Raw genomic sequence first — 20806 nt, forward strand, 5'->3', positions numbered from 1 at the left:
GAACCAGATTTCTGAGGAAATAAAAAAATATTGAAGTATAATATAAAGAAGAATCCTGAATATTTTCTATTGGGAATGTTAGTTGACCTTTAAAGCCTTTAATGGCTCAGGACTGCAATACCTCAAGGACCGCCTCTCCCCATATAAACCATCCCAGTCTTTGATATGTTCATCACCTGAGGCTCTTCTTTGTGTGTCTCCTTCACACAAGGTGCAGATGGCGGCAACATGAAAACAGACCTTTTCTGCAGTGGCTCCCCATTAGTGGAATGCTCTCCACAGGGTGGTTCGCCTGGTGCCTTCATTATATATTTTAAGGGGCCAGACGAAAATTGTATATGAGGAGAAAGTCACTGAAAAATGCTTGTGATTTTTCATGAGGACTTAAAAAAACACAAAGTGACTCCACTTAAAATGTCTAAAATATATCCAGGAACTAGCAATCTATGCTGGAGGTGCAAGAAGGAGGTCGGTTCTTTTATCCACATGTGGTGGAATTGTAGCATAATTAGAGATTTTTGGGAAATGCTATACAAGGAATTAAAGAAAATATTAAAATACTCTTTCAAGAAAAATCCGGAAATGTTCCTTCTAGGAATGATATCTGAGGACATCCAACCCAAGGATAGGTGTGTAGTCAGTTATGCGGTAGCAGCTGCTAGGTTACTAGTCGCAAAAAACTGGAAAACCTCGGTAATCCCAAGCAAAGACGAATGGCAGGTAAAATTATTTAATTATTATAACTTAGCGAAAAATTATGAAGAAATCAGAGGAACGAATTCAGAAGAGACCGTAAAAATTTGGAAACCATTTATTAATTACATCAATAGCAAATTGGAAAATTCAAAGGTAATCTCAGATGTTTAACGATTTTGTCATGAATATTTGATCGAGAAAATATGCAATTACATGTATTTTTCTTTGCCTTTTTTTCTTTTATAGTTAAATGAATCAAGGTATGTAAATAATATGTGGAACACAAGGATAAGCCCAAAACAGGATGAGAAGTGCGGGGGGTGGGGAATGGGGAGGAGTGGGAGGGAGGGAGGAGGTAAAATAAGAACGATATTTCAATGTGACATAATTTTCTTTTTGTTCATTGGTTTTATTGATTTGTACCTGTATTTGAGTTGATTGTATTTGATTTGTTTTTTGTGCTATTAATAAAGATTTTTTTTAAAATAAATAAATAAATAAAAAACACAAAGTGATGTGGGACTACGGAGAGCAGAACTTAATACAGTGGTACCTTGGGTTGTGGACCCAATCCGTTCCAGGGTGCTGTTTGCACCCCGAAAAGTCCACAACCCGAGTGGCGATTGAGTGCATGCGCGAAAGCGCAATAGAGCGCTTCTGCGCATGTGCACGTCATGGAACCCGGAAGTAAACACTTCCGGGTCCACCGCATTCATATCCTGAAAGAACACAACCCGCAGCGGATGCAACCTGAGGTATGACTGTATCTGGAAAAAATGAGAAGCTGAGGAAATCTGAAATTGGCAGAATCACCTATCCCTAATTGTTGGCACTGGCCCCTTGTTTACAGATGTAGCTGTTGTGATCCTTTGTTTGTGTATGTGACTAAAATTGCAGTGTTCACCTGTGTAGACTGCCTGCTCGAGCTGTTTCCAGCTGTTGTGAAAGACTGCTGACTTTTTGCTATGGACTGAGCGAAAAGGGTTGATACTCCCTGGTTGTGCAAAAGCTTACAAATTGATTGGGTGCTTCCTGCATCTGAAGTTTTTGAGGAACTGGATAGTATCCTCTTACTTTCCCTCTGCCACTGACTGAAGCCCCTTGAAAAAGATGTCATTCCTGATGGAGAGTTCTTCTCCGATTCCCCCCTCCCCGCTTCCTGCCTTTCCATCGGTCTTGGTGGGAGAGACTGCCCCTTGAGTGACCTGCTTTTAATAAGCTTCCCAGTCAGATCACATGAGGGGACTGTGCTCTGCTCTGCTCTCTCCCTCTCTCCCTCCCTCCTTCCCTTTCTTTTCTCTCGCTCACTCAGTCACTCACTCACAGTCTGCTCTCTCTATAGTCAAAGCAAGGATCAGGTTCCCTGCCTTGAGTAGAGAAATTCTGGGGGGGGAATTGAAAGAGGAAGAGGGTAAACTGAGAAGAAGAGGAGGAGGAGCAGCAGAGGGACATTGGAAAGGGGGCAAAGGAAGAAAAGGAGTCAATAATTTCGAGAAGGGGAGAAAAAGAGAGTGCTGCATTTGCCGAGTGAAGGTGTAGCGAAAGCTCAGAACTCACGGGGGATTGAAGACTGTTTAACAGAGACGGGAGATTTTGCAACTCAAAGTAAGTACAAGTGGATTTGGTTTGCAAAGGCTTCTGTTTGAACTCTCTTCCCCCCTCCTTTCAGTGTAAACGGGGATGGATGCTCAGCGACAGACATCCTTAACTTCCAATGTTTCCATGGATTGCAGAAAGTTGATGAAGAACCTCGGAGCGGCTTCTGGATGTGTGTTTTGTGTTTTCCAACAGAGCGAGGGTGCTGTTCCTTCTGTGTAACAATAGCAGTGTTTGGTATTCCCCAGTAGAAGTTCACACTGAGTGCCAAATAATATGAGCACCATTCATGAATTCGTTGGGTCCTAGATGGGTGGCGTGATGATGCGCCGACCAGGGGAACCAGTTTGGGTCAACTCTGAGCAAATTACGAGGGGCAAAATGTGTGGGGACTTTTCCTGGGCTTTTCTCTCTGGTATCTTCTGCATTTTAACAGACTGTATCAGAATTGTTAGAAGTGGAACGAGGGCCCAATTGCTGGTGTATTGAGATGGGATGAAGGAGAGCTGAGTGACGTGCAGAAGAACCTGTTCTTTCACATCTCTTCCCGTGGAGAGTGTGCGTTCTCGTACCCAGCCATAAGCAGAGGGGTGGAGCTTTCTATATACTCTCATCGGTACCAGCTAGTGTTGGCCACTTTTCCTTCAGCTCCATTGGATGAAATGACATTTAGAGGCTGACGGGGACAAGGCTGCAGATGGTTGGATGCCAAGTGAGGTTTTCTAGCATTAAAAAGCAGCAAAAAGCTGCTTCTGCAACTCTATTTTCAAGAATCTAATTTAGCTGGAGTTTTACAAGGATGTTTATACAATGCAACTGTCACGAATGGGATGTTTTTAAAAGCTGCTTACCCCCCCTCCCCATGCCCAAGACTGAAAGAACTCAGGGCAGTGTGTATATGTGTGTGATTGCTTTTTTGTGTTTAAATTTTATATCTTAACTCTTTTCTATGGAAGCTAAGGTGGCACCCAATGAAGTCTGGACAGTGTCCCAGTGGCACTGACCAGCCCCAGGCTTGCTGAGGTGCAACATGGTTGCCATCTTACTAAACTGTACCTTCAAACTATTCACTGGCAGTTTGATTGCTCAATTGCAACACAGGGAACCCAATTTCACCTGTAGTGTTAGCAGAGCAGCAAGAGACTGAGCATCTGACGTACTTCCTTTTCACCTGCTATAGGAAATGGAAATCTAATGTTGTCCCATAGAAAGTGTGAGGATAGGATGAGAAGGTCCAAGGAATGGAGGTGCAGCAATCACACAGTCTTCCATGGCCTCATTAACATCGGGCTTTTTGGGTTTCCAGTCTTCCATATGTGGTGCTGTCCCATTTTATTCTCTCTACTAGCTTGTGAAGAGAACTAGGCTGAAAGATGATGGCTTAACTAAGGCCACAGAGTCAGGATATGAACCCAGGACTCAGCTGAACCCTCTGTGCCAAGGATGGGGAGCCCTTGGCTCTTCAGAAGTTGCTTGAGTTCAACTCCTATCAGCCTCAGTTAGAATGACCAATGGTTGGGGATGATCAGAGTTGGAGTCCAACAACATCTCATGGGGTTGGTGTGGCACAGACTCCCCATTCTTGTTGCGTGTGGTACATAGATATCTAAACAACTTGAGAAAAGGCCTGCTGGATCAGGCCCAACACCCACCTGGCCCAGCACTCTGTTCTCACAAGATGCCTATGGGAAGCCCACCCACAAGCAAAACCTGAGTGCAACAGGATATCATCTGTTCTGGCAAGGGGTGCAATGGGGTTCATAATGAATGGTGAAGTTAAAGGGTTTTAAGCAGGCCATATAATAATATAAGCATGATTTTGTGATGATATATGATCATGCAATCATGATAAAGTCACCTCAAGTAGATGTCACCCTATGGCAAAACTAGTTGTGTGGTTATTTTTAAATGTTTCCTTAACTGCATTTTAGAGTAATGGTCGGTGTTCCAAAGTTTCATTGCCAACCAAAATCGGTCAAATGACCATTCACTCTGTGGTGCTGATGATAATCAAAGAGAACTGTTCCTCTGGGAGATCAGCTATCTGAACTGTGAATAATAAATGATGATGCAACAATAGACCAAGATGGGTTGGAAGTAGATCTAGCTGCCCTATATACCCCAATCTGCCCTTGCCAAACCCTAAACTTAATATCAATTTTTAAAGACCACCTGGGGCAACATCCCGGCCACCACTCTTGGTTTCTGGGTTGCAGTAGCGTTTCTTAAAATTAAATATCTAAATCCAGTTTTCCTTAAAAAAATACTGACCCACTAGTCTTCGCTTATATCAAAATCTGGCCTGGTGTTTTAAAATTTTATTCAATGGGATCTGAGAATTTGGATTTAACTACAGTTTAAAGGTAAGGCACCTTCCCCTTCTCCACTTCTTTTCCATCTCTCACCACACATCAGCCTTTGTCCATCTGATGCCGTCCAAACTATAACTCCTACCATGGTTTTCAAGGGCACCTTGCTATGCGCATGCACAGCTCTTTCACAGTGACACTAACTGCAGCCCATTTTGGCTTTGGCCAATGCACATGAAAGTGTACAGAGGGTGTTCAAGAGAACCCCACTATGGCCACAGTTAACACAAGGTATGACATGACATCATTGACACAAGTGATAATCAATGACATGGAGTGTCAAATTCTGAACTGATCTTATGTTACACTTCTGCTTTAGTTAAATGTTACTGGGATCCAGGGGCAAGACACTTGGATCGTTGTTGACCAACAGGGGGAGCCAATGTGCTGGCTCCAGATGTTGTTGGACTAGAATTCCCACCAGCCCTAGCCAGCATGGGTAGTGGTAAGGAATGATGGGAGTTGTAGTCCGAGAACAAGTAGGATGACACCATGTCAACTGCTTCTGGGTTAAAGTGATGGTGATAAAAAGGTGAGAGCTGAGGCAATCACTGGTTCATTGGGCAGTGCAAATCTCACTTTGTCACTCTGCTATGCAAGAGTCTGCTCTCTTTATTCCTATGGTATTATATTCCCCCACCCCCCAAAATGGGGACTCAGTTCTCTCTCCCTTCACCACATTACACATTTCAGGGTAATGTAAGTGAAAAAGAAGGTTGCCCAAATTTAGAAAGGAAGTAGGGTAACAAAGGGAAGGGAGGGAGAGATGATGTTAGCCAGGGATGAATGGCAGAAAATCAAATTACAAATATTCAGGGGGAAATGCTGTCCTCCCCTGGAGGCTGGAAGAATGGGAGAGATATGTTGGTGGGACGGGAGTTACACTGTTGGAAGTGCCTTGGCTCCACTGACATAGATACAGTGGTGCCTCGCAAGACGAGCGCCCTGCAAGACAAATTTTTTGCAAGACGAATGCGTTTTGTGATCTGGTGGTGACTCGCAAGACGAATTCGTTTTGCGAAAAATTCGTCTTGCAAATCACGGTTTCCCATAGGAATGCATTGAAATTTAATTAATGCGTTCCTATGGGCAAAAAAAAGAAATTTCAATGCATTCCTATGGGAAACCGTGATTCGCAAGATGAATTTTTCGCAAAACGAATTGACTCGTGGAATGAACTAAATTCATCTTGCGAGGCACCACTGTATTGCAAAAGTGCTGTTGGGTTTTGGGTCAGGGGTATTCAGCTCTTTTGTTTCCCCAAACTATAGTGGTCAAACTGTATGCTGGCATAGTTAGTTGCCTTCCACTGCAGTTAATGGGAGGGGGAAAAATGCTGCCTCTTACCTCCTGCTCTGGGCATTACAAAAGAGCAGGTCGATAGATCTGGCAGTAGCTATATCAGTAGATCTCCTCCACCCTTGGCATAAAGGAAAATTAGTTTTGCTGCAATCCTATACCCAATTAGCTGGAGTAAGTCCCATTCTGCTCAGTGGGGTTCACCTCTGTGCAGGGTTGCAAGAATTCATTGTTTTTTGTTCCACACTGTTTTCCTCACAAGCAGGCCTGCTTCCATTCTGTTGCAGTTTGTCTTTTGCCCCAAACTACATTATTTGTCTTGCTGTCCACTGTGACAAAAATTATGTTGTCATTATGTAGTTCCACCCCATATCCATTTCAACCCAAAAGAAACACAATGCAAATGCAGAAAAACACAATCAATTGCATATCATTTGTGCACTGAAAGCAACAACAACAACATCCAATACTGATCGTATTCACTGGATGAAGTTCTGTTCTAGACATGGGACAATAAGCAAAAAATGGCAATTTCCGCTCCTGTTTCCATTTTCATCGAAGTTCTCTGACGTCCCGATCTCTGAGGAGGCATGCATAGGATTGCACTGTTAGGCTTGGGTTCAGTTGAGAATGGGGACTGAAGAATTAGGCCAAAAGTGTAATGGAAATAGTGATTTTTGAAAAAAAATATAGCATTGATATGTTGCTGTGGGAAAGATAAAAGCCTGAACACACCTATTCTTGCTTTCTTGCTTGCATGCGTTGTTTTATTTTAAAGAAGAGCCTGCTGAATTAAGTCAGTGGCGCACTTAGCCCAGAATCCTGTTCTCATAGTGACAAGCCAGCTGTCTATTGGAAGCCCACAAGCAGGACCTGAGTGCAAAAACTCTCTCCCTTCCTATAGTATTCAGAAGCATACGACCTCCAACCCTGGAATGAGAATGTAGCCATTGTGGCGAGGAGCTATTGATAGCCTACTCTTCCATGAATGTTTGTAAACCTCTTTTAAAACCATCCAAGTTGGTGGCCATCACTGTGGGAGCAAAGGCCATAGTTTAACTATGTGCTAGGCGAAGGAGTTCTTTGTTTTCTCTGTCCTGAATTGTCCAATGTTCAGCTTCACGGATGTCTGCAGGTTCTACTGTAGTGCTAGAGAAGGACAAAAACTTCCTTCTGTCCATTTTCTCCACGGTTTGCAAAATTGTATACTCTTCTATCGTATCGCCTATTAGATGCTTTTTCTCTAAACTTACCAGCCCCAGATGCTACAACCCTTGATGGTTTTGATTGCCATTTTCTGAACCTTTTCAGAATCAGTGGCTGTAAAGAGGTCTGGGGAACCATGCACACACACACCAGGGGTGGGTGGGTGGGAGGTAGAAACAGATTTTCCTCTCACAGTGAAAATCTGAACTGCGTGAAAATTCAGTGGTGCCCTAATTCCACCATCAACCCACTCCTGTCATATGAGAAATCTGTTATGTCTGGAGCTTCAATCCCAGAATAATAGTCAGGTAGGATTTTAGATTGTAATAATCTGATTGGCTGTTGGAGCCGTCCAATCTGGCCCAGAAGGGAAGTTTGAATCAGCCTATCAGGTGTGACCTGGGGTGTGAACAAAGGATATATAGCCTAGGGTCTGGGAGGGGTCACAAGCACTGACAGACACACCTGATGACTGACTGTTTCTATTACAAACTGAAATAAACTCAATGCAATTGAGGATTCTCTCTGAGTATATTTCAAAATCCATCTAAACACTTTGTTAGATTCAATTTAGGGGATGTTGAAAGAAGTGCTGGTGTGGAAAGAAGACCCCCTGGACAATGAAGCACACAGCAAACTTTAAAAACAAATAAATCTTAAAACTAGAAGGCTTACATCTTCAATATGTGCAAAAATAAAGAGAGTTAGCACAGGGTTAGCCAATGCAGTACCCTATAGAAGTTGCTAGATCACAACTGTTACCATTCCTGAGCATGCTGGCTGTGTCTGATGGGAGTTAGGAGTCCAACATTTGAAGAGGGCCATATTGGCTGCCTCTGAATTTAGCACACAGGAAGGCTTCCTTCCCACCTTTGCTTCCATAAAACTCAAGAGGACCTGATTTCTCCACTTGAGGTGCCTGGAGGTGGTGGAAGGAAATGCCTTTTCTCCCTACTTTCATCTGTGGCTGACCCTACAAGCTGTTTTCTTCCTCTGCCAGACACATGAGAAGCGAAGAAGATTCAGCAGACCCCCTGAGGAATTACCCCTGAAGGCTAATAGGATAATGGAACAAGTTCCATGATCTCAGCTAAGTGTGGATTTGATGAAACAGCAAAGAGCTCCATTTAGCTATTTGGTAATAACATCACTCTGAAATTATGGTGGATCAATATGGATAAATATTAAAAAGCTTTGAGGAAGCGGGGGCAAATGGAGAGGAAAGTATTGAGTTTCTGTCTGGACTTTTCTACGGACAGAGGATGCACTCATGGAAGACAAGAAGCAACGATGGAGTCAGGGACTTTCCTCAATGCAATGGCAACTGATTAGGGTCAAATACTGCTCTTTAATAGGAAAATTAATCCTGAAATTTCCTTTCCTTGGAAAACATGCCACCCCAACGATAATTACATTGATTAAATCACTAACAGGTGATTATTTATTTGTTTTGCTTTTGTTTTGCTGAGTATTTTCAGTTACATTTTAAGGTCAATTTTGTGAGAACAGCTAAGAGTGAGGAAGAATTCTCTTTTTTCTGCAGAAAACATCATGATCTTCTAAAATTATTAGCTCTGTGTGAACCAATGTTGACCTTCATACTCCTCAACAAATATTTTTCCAACGGCACTATATCATACTCGGCATTAAGTAATGTGCAAGTTCATAGAATTGTAGAGTTGGGAGGGTCATCTAGTCCAACCCTCCACATAGCATATGGTACCCCATCCAGTTTGTTTGTTTTTTTTTTTTAAACATAATTTTTATTGATTTTTACAAATTACAAAAGATGGTACATACATAAACACCTTTTCCACCTTCTTCCCACCCCCCTCCATGGGTCCTCCCCTGCCACAGAAGTATCCCACGCAGGTGATCAGTCAGAAGTGGTCCATTTTATGATTGGGTTTCTGTCCTCCTCCCCCTCCCCTGCCCCCCAAGCCCCCCCCTGCCACCAGGGAGCTCCAGTGAACCAGGGCAGTACGCAGGAGTTCATCCATCCAACCATCTATTGTCATACCAAAAAAAAAGAAAATACAAAAAGAGAAAAAGAGAAAAAAGAGAAGAAGAAAAAAAAAGACAAAAAGGAAAAAAGACAAAAAAAAATTCATCATAATTGTTAAATTCATAATTGTTAAACCATATTTTGTGGGCTTCCCCACCCTCCCACCCTTCCCCGGTTTTCCTCCCTTATTTATCATCTTCAACAGTTTCATAGTTCATATTTTATAACATACACCTTTATATCTTGTACCACTTTTAAACTATTATCATTTTCGCCTATTGTCCAATCACTGAGAAATCAAACTCCCATTTTTTCTTCCCGTGCCTAATTTTTACCCCTCTATAGGCCTCCATATTTTCACCTTTTTCCAGAATCAATTCACTTTTTAAACCTATAACTATTCCCAAACTAACCTTACACCCCCCGAGTACCGGCTCCACCCCACCAATCCAGCAAGTTCCATAGTCAGCAGTCCAGTTATAGTCCTATTAACCCATCCTTACAATCACCACTTCACTTTCCCTTCACCCCACCCCCTGTTTGCAGTCTTTTGCCATCCAGGCCTCCATATCAGACCCCTGAGCTTCTTCTCTTCTCTGCTTAATTTTTCCTTCTTCCCTGTGGTCATTCTGGAGTTCCAGTAAGTCCAGTCGTGCCCCCCTCGAAGGGGAGGCACTCCATCCAACTTTTTGTAGAGTAAAATCATCATTTTTTTCGTGATGGGCTTCATTTTGTGTTAAATCATCACAGTCCTCATCATTGTCATTCTCACATTCATCTTCTTCAGTTTCAAAAGCTTCATCTTCTAGGAAATCATATTCTGTCATCACAATCTGGAATTGTTGCTGTAACACTAGCCGTTGTGTCTCCTCTTGACATAGTTCTATTCTTGCTTCCCACATTAAGGTCAAAACAGTCCGCTGAAACTCAGGCGGGTACCTTTTTGTTGACATAGTTCAGTCCTGTCAAGGTCAAAACTTGTCACATGGGGTGGAATATGATCGCAGTCTATTTTCTCGACTCCATTTTAACAAGCTGGCTGCATTCTTAAAAATAAAGTTCGAACTCACATTTCAAAAGCATATAAACCAAAAAAGAATTTCCAAAAAGTCCAGAGATAAAGATAGAAATAAAATTTAACTATAAATCCTGGTCAGCTCACTGGGTTTTCTGGGCTGCCGGCTCCCGAGAAAAAGAAAGGTCTTTCTTAGTCTTAACTTCATTCTGCAGGGCAATCACAACAGTCTCTCTCCCCTTTTACCCTGCATTTAGGGGAGATTCTCTTTGATGCCTTTGAGGAATCCTTTTAAGTTAAAATCTTCTGTTTACGGCTTCGGGTTTCTGTTTACTGTCTCTTATGTTACCGTGGGGGGGGGTGGCTTCCTCTTTTCCCCTCTCTCCCAGGTCCAAATTGTTGCCTTAATTTACATTCCAAAGAATCCAAATTACTCACAGTCTATTCATTTGCTGAATGTTCTTTGAAGAATTGGCCACCTCCACTTCCCAGACTCGCAGCTTCGCACTCTCAGAGCAGCAATGTCAGCCTGTCCGCCGCGGTTCACCTCCTCGCTCTCGGGGGCTTAAACAAAGCCGATCCGGGGAGGAGAGAGCCCGCTTTTGGCGCCGCCAGGCAAAATCTGTCCCCAAAAAGCTCGATTTGGGGCTTTTAAGGAGGTTTCGTTTCGCTGGAACGATTCCCTCCACCTCTGAAGCGCCGAGGTCCGCTCCGCTGTGCGGACCCCCGTCTGAGCAAGATGGCGTGGTCAACCGGAAGCCTACCCCATCCAGTTTGAAACTATACTAGACCCTGCTTAGCTTTGCAGATGGGCTGGAAGTTTTATTGCTGCACCAAGATAAAGAACCTTCCCTTTCCAGACCCATTAACATACTAGCCAATAGAACAGAAAAAAGATGTATAATGTTGTACATAAGATCCTTCTCAGACATTGTGAGACTTTCCAGACATTACAAGCAAAGAGGATTGCTTAAGGGATTTAGCCTATGTGGATTCTGATTAAGGATGGAGGGAATTTAATTCAGTTTGCATGTAACGATGAATTTACCTAATCCATACTTTCCAAAGTACAAGAACTGAAACAGAGCCAACCTGCAAAATTTGCACTTCTCTGAATTTTGCCTTGCAGTTCCTCAGCCAAGTAATCGAGCATGTACCAGAACACTTACATTACTGAAAATAACAATTGAAAATACATTTTATTGGGGGAAATTGCTTTCAAAAATGCATATATTGGGCAAAACTCCATACAATTTCTTGCAAAAAATATACATATTAAGCAAAATAGTATATAAAATTATGTAGATTGGGAGAAATGTGTCCTAAAATGCTGAATAATTTAGTGAGGTTTTTTTTTAAAAAAAAAATTGCAAACTGATGTGCAAATGTGAATAACTGAGCCTAAGATGGGGTGGGGGTGGGGAGAACTGAGGGGAAAAATTTGAAAGGTTTGCCCTGCCCATCCTTAATTCTGATGCAAACTAACCCAATCTACACCTCTGGGGCTCGTGTGGACCAGACCTTAGTTGTTCGCCATATTTTGCACATCTAGAGTGTTCCAATACAGTGATCAGCTTTTCTTTTTAAGTATAAAAATGCAGCTAGAAATGTGCGTTTGTAACAGGATAGAGTGGACTTGGAGGTGAAAAAAAATGCATTTGCAACACAGATTATTTGTCCAGCCTGGCAGACAAGTGCCATCATCTAAATGGGGAAGCGGTATCACAAGTGACTTGATTGTATTGTCCCAAAGCTACTCTGAGCTTATGAAGATTGTCGAGCTTATTAGAGATAAGTTTGTGTAATGAAACTGCAAACTCCAGCTGTTTATGTGTTTTGTGTATAAAACCACCATTATTTAGGATCCTAGGTCTTTGCAGAAATCCACTGTGTGTATTATGAACACACAGCTGGGGTGGGGTGTGTCCAGCCTGGACCCTGACCTATCCTGCAGGACTCCCAGTCACAGATCAGGGACCTGCACACAGTGGATCTGCCATTATGATCCCGCTGTCCCTTCCATGTTCAGTGGAATGAACCTTACAGAAGTAGAATGGAAATGGCCAACAAGTTATTCCATATCTCAATGTGTTAATAAAAGATGGCTGTTCCCTTCCCCCTCCTACAAAACCCTGAAGAAGGAAGCCTGTCATTTTTCTGGAGAAATTGTGGATTTCTTTCCTCATTGGTTCTCAATAAAACTGTATCTGCACTTAAATGTAAAGAACATGGCATACTTCATAGGACTGTCCAGTTTCTGAAAATAAGATTGGTATGATATGAATGAATGCTCCAGAACATCCACATTCTCCTTCGATAGGAATATCAGGGAGAAGTGTATTATCCTACTGTTCTCAATGTTCCAGACTTCTGTGGAAAGTTAGGTTTTTATGTGAGGAAGCATTCAAACTGTGGTCCTGCTCTTCATTCTAAAATGGTATCACCCAAGCACAATTAATCTGAATAGTCTAATATGCCTTGGTTCCAATGGTCAAATATCCTTGCCCTTCAAAAGCATATTTTCCAAAACGTGAATCTGCTTCTCTGCTTAAACCAAAGGAGAGAAAGAAGCATATCTTTCTGGTAAGGCTATAATTATTTCCCCTAAAAGTAGGCAAGTATTTTCTGCTGGAGCTTCAATTAATGGATTGGGAATATGTTGCATGCATGGGATTCATTTTGTGATTTTTTTTTTATCTCCAAGAAAAGCATACAGCAATCAATATGTGATCTGGTATGAAACCAGGACACTGTAACTAACCTAACATGCTCATGCACATAATTCCTTTTGGGATTCAGGTGCCTTGCTAGTGCTTGACCCATATCTTTTGTGTAATTGCCTGGAATTTTATCTTCCTTGTCCACAGAGAACAAGCAGCCTTCATGATCATTCAGCTTCCTGGTTTTCTCTCGGCTACTCTCTAGCTTAAACACTGGCATGTCTTTCTGTTTCCATCACCCAGCCACCTTGGTTTTATCTGATCTTCCACTGTGCTCTCAAGCTCCATTGTTGACCTCCATTTTTGATGGCATGGTGTCCCTCTGCATTGGCATTTTACCTCTTTCACAAATGTATATGCCACCTGGGGCAGTTCTACAAGAAACAATAAAATCAAACACCTATAACCTATTAAAAATAAAATAAAATAGCAACATCAAATAATAATAATAATAATCTGATATTTAAAATCAAAAAACACCCCTAGATATCAATACACGTCAGCTGATGGCATCAGATAAAGAGTTTATGATAGGGTTGTGCAGCCCATCTGCCCCAGCAAGGATGGCCAGTGATGAGGGAGGATGGAAGTTGTCTAACAGTATCTGGAAGGCCAAACATAGTTAATGGCACAAAGAAATGCCATGCATTTGGTGTAGTGCATTCATGCCTTTTGTACATGTAACTTTTGAAGTAAGCAAAATAGCTCTTTTTTTGCATGTTGGCTTCATTTTGTATTTCAGAAGAGGAGCAGCACAAAGAGGTTCCAAATATATACAACAGATGAATATCTCCAGTGGATTTCTTGGGTGGGCAGGTGGGAACTAATTCAAAAATGGTTCTGGAGGATGTGTTATCAATACTGGCTTTTGAAAGTGGTGTATCTCTCAGCAGGAGTTGTGACATCCCTAGGCGTTGGGCCTAAAGGACAAGGTGGATACAAATATCTCAGGTAGTTTGGCTTCTTCCATGCTCTTGGTTTGAGCCAGAGCATAGGGAAAGGGACTCTCACCATCTCTGAGTGTACCTCCCAAATCTCAAGTCTTGTCAGTCAAGTTCCTCCCACTCCCCTCGGTATGGGATTCAGATTTGTTGCTACTTATTAAGGTTAAATCACTGAGCCTAGGGCTTGCTGATCAGAAGGTTGGCGGTTTGAATCCCCGTGATGGAGTGAGCTCCTGTTGCTCAGTCTCAGCTCCTGCCCACCTGGCAGTTCAAAAGCACATCAAAGTGCAAGTAGATAAATAGGTACCGCTCCGGCGGGAAGGTAAACAACATTTCCATGCACTGCTCTGGTTTGCCAGAAGCGGCTTAAACATGCTGGCCACATGACCCGGAAGGTGTACGCTGGCTCCCTTGGCCAATAAAGCAAGATGAGTGCTGCAACCCCAGAATCGTCTGCGACTGGATCTAATGGTCAGGGGTCCCTTTATCTTTACCTTTACTCAGGCCATTGTGTGGTGGATGCACATTCGATATATGCGGTTTTATCCAACACATGCATTTTGTACTGTGCCCTGGTTTCTGCTGCACGTAGAATGCACAGTTGACATTTCTAAGTGTGCTGCAGGCTGGCGTAATTGCAGCTGTGACCATAATGTGATCGTAGCTGTGACAGCGTTGGGTAATTCTTTCCAAGGAAAGAAAGGAATGAAGGAAGGAAGGATGGATGTACAGAAGGAAATAAGGAAGGAAGGGACTCCCTGGAATTATATATGATCATGTACTCCCATGTGATTGTTGTCATTAATAGTGAGGTTTGACCAAAGTTTTTTGTGGCAACTAAAATGTCTATGTACAATACTGCTATGGAATGAATCAATACATAAATCTTGAGCTGCTTCTTGGGTGTTTTTTGTCTGTATATTCATTTCACAAAATTTCATGCACCACTTGATTGCAAAAAACAATGACCTTAAAGCGGGTTGCAAAGCAGTCCCTTAGTACACAGTAGTCCTCATGCAGTCTGAGATTTGATGCAAATGTTTACAAACTTGATGACTGATTTCTTTTTGTAGACAGGCACCTAGGAAATGTTGACAAATGCAAACCTCGCATCTAATAGTGATCACAACTGTAGTGTGTGTGTGTGTGTGTGTGTGTGTGTGTGTGTGTGTGTGTACCATTGTGACTACCGAGTGTCAGGCGGCTTGTGAAAACTCTCTTGGGGTCAGTCATATGTTTACAGTAAAGAGGGATTCTGGCAGAAAGCAGGTCAATAGCCTTTTCAAATTGATTCAGGGAACATTTTGGTCTTCTATTAAGCTCAGATAAGGCCTATCATCAGTAACAACAGAATATGCCCATCGGTGATCTCTCAATATCTTTATTTTGATGATTACCTAGTAGGTAAAAGCCAGCAATCTGTAAGGAATCCATCAACTGCCTACAATTTTCTTGGCTTGGAGTCACCTTCATCTATAGTGTTTGTCAGCTTAAAAAAACACACAAGAAAACACCAACATAGGGTCATGTTCAAAGTGCTTTTCAGGCTTCTGTAAATTTCAACTGCCTTTTAATTACCTTTTAGTTGTCACAGTGCCTCGATCAATGCTGTGTTAAACATACATACCCTTGATGTCATAACATAAGGCTTATCAGTGAGGAACAAATATGCCTACTTCTGGGCTCGGATCTGAAGCTGTTGATGTGCCGAAATCACTCACTCTAAAGTGTCCTTTCACAGTTTGCACCTGTGAGATTTGCAATTGGTACCATGGACACCACAACCTGATGCCGTTAGCTTTCCGCTGTCAGGAGAGAGTGATTTATTTATTTTAAGCCAACCTGTTTCTCCATCCTCTTGCTAGGAATCCTTGCAGTTACTGACGGAAGGCCTCTGAGATGCCTTGATTGTCTCCCAGTGGCCTGGGTCACCTGACGCAGTTGTTTGTTTGGATTGCTCTGTTCCCGGAGGTCACAATGGTGTTTTTGATTTGTGTGAGAGTCTCCGGCACTTCCACTAACAGATCGCCTGGGTGCAGCTTAGCCTACAGTGAGAACCAAGGCAAGGGTAGAAAAAGGAAAGAAAATCCGACCAGTGTTTTCCCTCCCAGACCAAATCAGAGTACATTTCAGTCAACAGTCACGGGTTTTCTTCATGAAAATCTCCCTCCAACTGCACCAGTGTTTCTGTTAGATGTAGCACCATTTCTTACCAGACGAAATGCAAGGTTGTTGAAAGCTGCTTTACACACACCAGAGGCGTCAGCTTGTGATGGATATTGTGGAGGCATGGCTTTGCATGTGTGATGTCATGCGTGTAACTCACAACACACACACGTGGCATCACATGTGCATTGTCGCATCATCGGGGAGAGGCCGAGTGCAGAGCTGAACGTTGCTTGGCTACAACGGCCAGTGACTCCTCCTCTCTCACACTCAGCCTCCTTCCATGGAAGGAGGAAGAGGAGCTGGCCACTGAAGCCACGCCACACTCAGCTCGAGAAGACTCTTATGGGGTCTTTGCTGTGGGATCACATTCATCCAGTGCTATACTAGCTGCACTGGCTCCCGGTGAAGTACAGGATCAGGCTTAAGGTGCTGGTTTAAACCTTTAAAACTCTATATGGCCTAGGACCCTCATACCTACAGGACCGCCTCTCCTGGTACGCCCCACGGATGACCTTATGGTCTGCAAATAACATCTTTGAGTCCCGGGCCTCAGAGAGTTTAGGCTGGCCTCGACCAGGGCCCTTTTCAACCTTGGCCCTGGCCTGGTGGAATGCTCTGCCACAAGAGATCAGGGCCCTGCAGGATTCGACATCTTTCCGCAGGGTCTGCAGAACGGAGTTTTTCCTCCAGGCCTTTGGTCGGGGCTCATCCTGACTCCCCTTTTCTTTTTGTATAAGAACTAATATGAAAGAGGCCTCCCAGCATTCTCACAGGCCCATATAAGATCAGCATAAACAGTTGGGCCGATGAGCACTTACTGTTTCCAACCCTAACCCTGCAGAAAGCCATCTAATTAGACTTTAATTTGATTTTGACCTGTTTTTAGGAGGTAATTTAATTATTGTTTGATTTTATACCCATGTTATATATCTGATGTTAGCCGCCCTGAGCCCGACTTCGGCCGGGGAGGGCGGGATATAAATAAAAGTAGTTGTTGTTGTTTGTTGTTGTTGTTATCTCCGTACTTGCCCTCCTCCAGCCCCTCAACTTTGTGGGGGAACCACCCAAAAGATATTGGGTGGGTCCAAAACAACTCTAACCCCATGCGTTGGCACATACCCACACAAACGAAAAATAGGTGGCGGTGGGGATTTCCCTCACCAGAGTTCAACATGTAAGCCAGCGGTGTTGTTGGACTACAGTTCCCAAGCAACACTAACTGTTGGGCATGCTGGCTAGGGCTGATGGGAATGGGAGACCCGGGGAGCACCATATTGACCTCCACTGGTCTAAGCATACTTACTCTTCTATGGAAACAAATCCTTAATCCAAACCAGCATCTCCCAGGCATGGTATGTATATGTAAGACTATATGTGTATGTGTGCTACTTTGTAGTGAGTTTCCTCCCTTCCCCCTTTAAAAATATCCCAGTCCAGCGTACCGGGAGTGTGGTGGGGGCTGCTTGTGGTTTACAAATGATTCCAAATAAATAATGTGGGGAATCTGAGGTCTCACTAATAACAATAATTTTATTTTTTATATGCCACCCATCTGACTGGGTTGTCCCAGCCACTCTGGGTAGCTTCCAACAAAATATTAAAACACAAAAACCTCAAATATTAAAAAACCTCCTTGTACAGGGCTGCCTTCAGATGTCTTCTAAAAGTCAGATAGATGTTTATTTCCTTGACATCTGATGGCAGGGCGTTCCATAGGGCAGGTGCGACTGCTGAGAAGGGCCTCTGCCTGGTTGCCTGTAACCTCACTTCTCACAGTGAAGGAACCACCAGGAGGTCGGGTCCTCAGAGCTGGATCTTTGTGTCTGGGCTGAATTATAAGAGCAGAGGTGCTCCTTCAGATAGACAGGGCCAAAGCCATTTGGGACTTTAGCACTCAGAAACATACTGGGAGCCAATGGAGATCTCTTAGAACCAGACTAGAGGAAGCCCAAGCTGCAGTTACATCCTACGCCAGCCCTCTCCCGTTCTCAGGATAGGCAGAGCTGGTATGAAAAAGAGCTGCACCACAGATCTGCATGTGCATAGATGTTCCAGGTGAGCATCCAGATGACTTTGCACAGGAACAAGCTATATTGTTGTAGCTAAACGTAATGCTGGGATATGGCCCAAATCCCATTAATTTTACTGGAGGAGATTTAAGCACATACTTAATTCTCCCATTGAAATAGATGAGCCTTAACAGTGCTTAACTTTGGCTGGAGCATGCCCTATCATTATAATTAAATTACAGGGATACACTGTCTACCACACTTAGCAGAAAGGACAATTTAAGATAATAGCTCAGTCATATTTCAAAGCTCATTCCACCCTTTTCTGCCTTGCCTCTGGAATGTGTATGTCAAAGAGATCCAGATATTCCAATATGTGGCATATTAGAATTATGGTTGTCTTGGTGGTAGCCAGAAGTCACTGTAGAGCTCTTGCAATTGAGCAACAGAGATGCATTTTAAAGAAAGTTGCCAGTTCATTGGGATGACTTTCTCCATTTATTCCCAAATCCTCTTGGCCGTGATCTGCAACTATTTTACTGGAGGATCGCTTTGAGGAAAGCCAACGTTTCTTTGCCAGAGTTTGGATTTCCTGAGCACTTTTGTGGTTATTCGTCTGAAGAGGTCTGAGGCTGCTGTTTGCCGGAAACTCCACCGACTTTTGAGAGTTGGGCCGGTCCCATGATGCTTCCATTAAGTTGGTTAATTACTGTAACTCAGAGTAGCTCTTTCCATTCATGGAAGCAGAAAATAACCCTGCAGTGGGTATTTACAGAATGAACATTACAGGCAGCATTAGGCAATACTTGTCAGCCTCAAGGGCAGTATTGGTAATTCAGGATCCCAAAATATGTGGCTCTGTATAGGCCATTTCAGTTGACTTGGTTGACTTCAGTTGACTTTCAGTTGACTTTGGTTGATTTGGCCTGTCACTTCAGGGGGTGAGTGCAAGCACCAAGTTTCTTTTTTTAAGGGGAGGGGCTTCCACAGGACATCTGCATTTGCCCCCCCCAGAGGTTCTACCCCAGGGGTAAGTAAGCTCATGCCTAGAGGCAGGCTTCCCTTTCTGCCTCTCAGCCATCTCCCTCTCCAGTCCTGCTCTGCAACCTCCTTGACTGCCTTTTTCTGGCAGGAATGTGGCCTTGAGTCATGACCCTGTCTCCTGCTTGCCTGGATGTGTGTGGGCATGTGAGCCAAACCCTCTGGATTTTGCATGGCTGGTATTTGCTTAGTGTACAAAGATAAGAGTCATATCCATTGCCCCACCCACATTCATATGTAAGCCTACCCACTTTTGCCTTTGGCCATATTCACCATGGCTGGCCATGTGGCCTCCAGAATGTTGCCCATGAGAGAATGCTGCCTTTGGTCTGGAAAACTCTACCAGCATCTTGCTGTTGTTGCCAGCTGCTGCTACAACTCTGCTTCCTGATTCCTACCACATGCTTGCTTGCCCAGCAGAGCCAGTGAGGAAGCACACAATGACAGCTACTCTTCCTCTTCCTCACCACTGCTATCTTTTGCGAGCTCATTCCCGTTGGGCCAGAGGGAGGTGCCTATGAACATGTAGGTTGCAATGGTGAAGAGCAAGAGAAGGTTGAGGGGACTCTTGTCAGTAGACCCCTTGTTGGGGTACCGATCCTAGGCAAGGGCCTGTGCATGCTGACCTTTGACCCCAGCCCATGAAGGTGGTTGGTCCCCATGTGCACGATCTTTAATCATTTCAATCAACGGCATAGCTTTGCATTGCCTGCACATTGTTGCGGCGAGATGTTCATGTGGTTGAAATTAGGCCCTGGCCATGCGACAAGTTCAACATGAAGTACATCTGTATGTCTGGCCAAATGATCAATTACTGCCTTCTCTGGCCAGATTAGCTTATTGTGATCGGTGGCGGAGTTAATCATTTTTTTCTTCCCTACACAAGCTGGCCCAACAACAGACAAATCACTTGGCTGTCCAGCAAGTTGTAGTTATGCATTATTTACAGAGCTTTGAAAATTCTCTAGGTGCTGTGCGAAAATCAGCAAATAACACTGGCTCCGGCTGCAGGCTTGAAATGTAGTAGACACCGTGTATTAGGGGGAAAAAAAAGAATCAGAGCAAAAAGGAAAACCATCAAATCCAGGCAGCGGCTCTTAACAGTTGTAATGTGCATTGACTGCTACTGAATGGCCAGCATTGTTTATTCTTACCTACCATTCTCCCCCCATTCTTAGCAACCTTTCTGTGCTAAGAATGGGTTACGGTACTTCTGATTTATTTATTACATTTGTATTCCACCTTTTCCCCCATCAAGGATCTCAGGTGTTCTTCCATCCACACACTGGCCAGACCCAGACCAGCTGGTGTCTGGACCCAGACATCAAGCTGGTGCTGGAGAACACAATCCTTGACACACTAAATACAAATAAACAACTAGGTCTAAAGAAACTTAATATTTAACACATATATGCAAGAATACAGTATCTGGCTGATGGCCAATAGGATATGCAATAATAACTGGATAATCTTGTATGGTTTTACATTTCTATGCATTTGCAGTGTGTTATAGCACTCCTTGTGCAGAAGGAGAAGCTCTCCAAATATTCCACTGACAAAGACTCTTGAAAGTCAAAATATGTTGGGAAAGGCATTTGGAATGCAGTTTCTACTATCAATCTTTAGTTGTGTTTTATATTGTTTCTAAACTTAAGTTTCGTGGTTTTTCTTACATGCCTGTAAAGAGCCTCAAGACTTACTGGTACGTGAAAGGTGATTCATAAATGAAACACAACA

The 20806-nt window shown here is 43.3% G+C and overlaps 1 protein-coding gene across 1 annotated transcript in view; it reads left to right on the forward strand.

The window, feature by feature from the left end:
- The first annotated feature begins 1972 nt into the window (after positions 1 to 1972).
- The window catches only part of PTN (pleiotrophin), a 94788-nt gene continuing 75954 nt past the window's right edge, over positions 1973 to 20806 (forward strand). The window contains exon 1 of the mRNA XM_035128511.2: positions 1973 to 2301. The gene's annotated coding sequence lies outside the window, so the exon portion shown is untranslated. The remainder of the gene's footprint in view (positions 2302 to 20806) is intronic.

The sequence above is a fragment of the Zootoca vivipara genome, chromosome 10, assembly GCF_963506605.1.
Source record: "Zootoca vivipara chromosome 10, rZooViv1.1, whole genome shotgun sequence".
Lineage (NCBI taxonomy): Eukaryota > Metazoa > Chordata > Lepidosauria > Squamata > Lacertidae > Zootoca > Zootoca vivipara.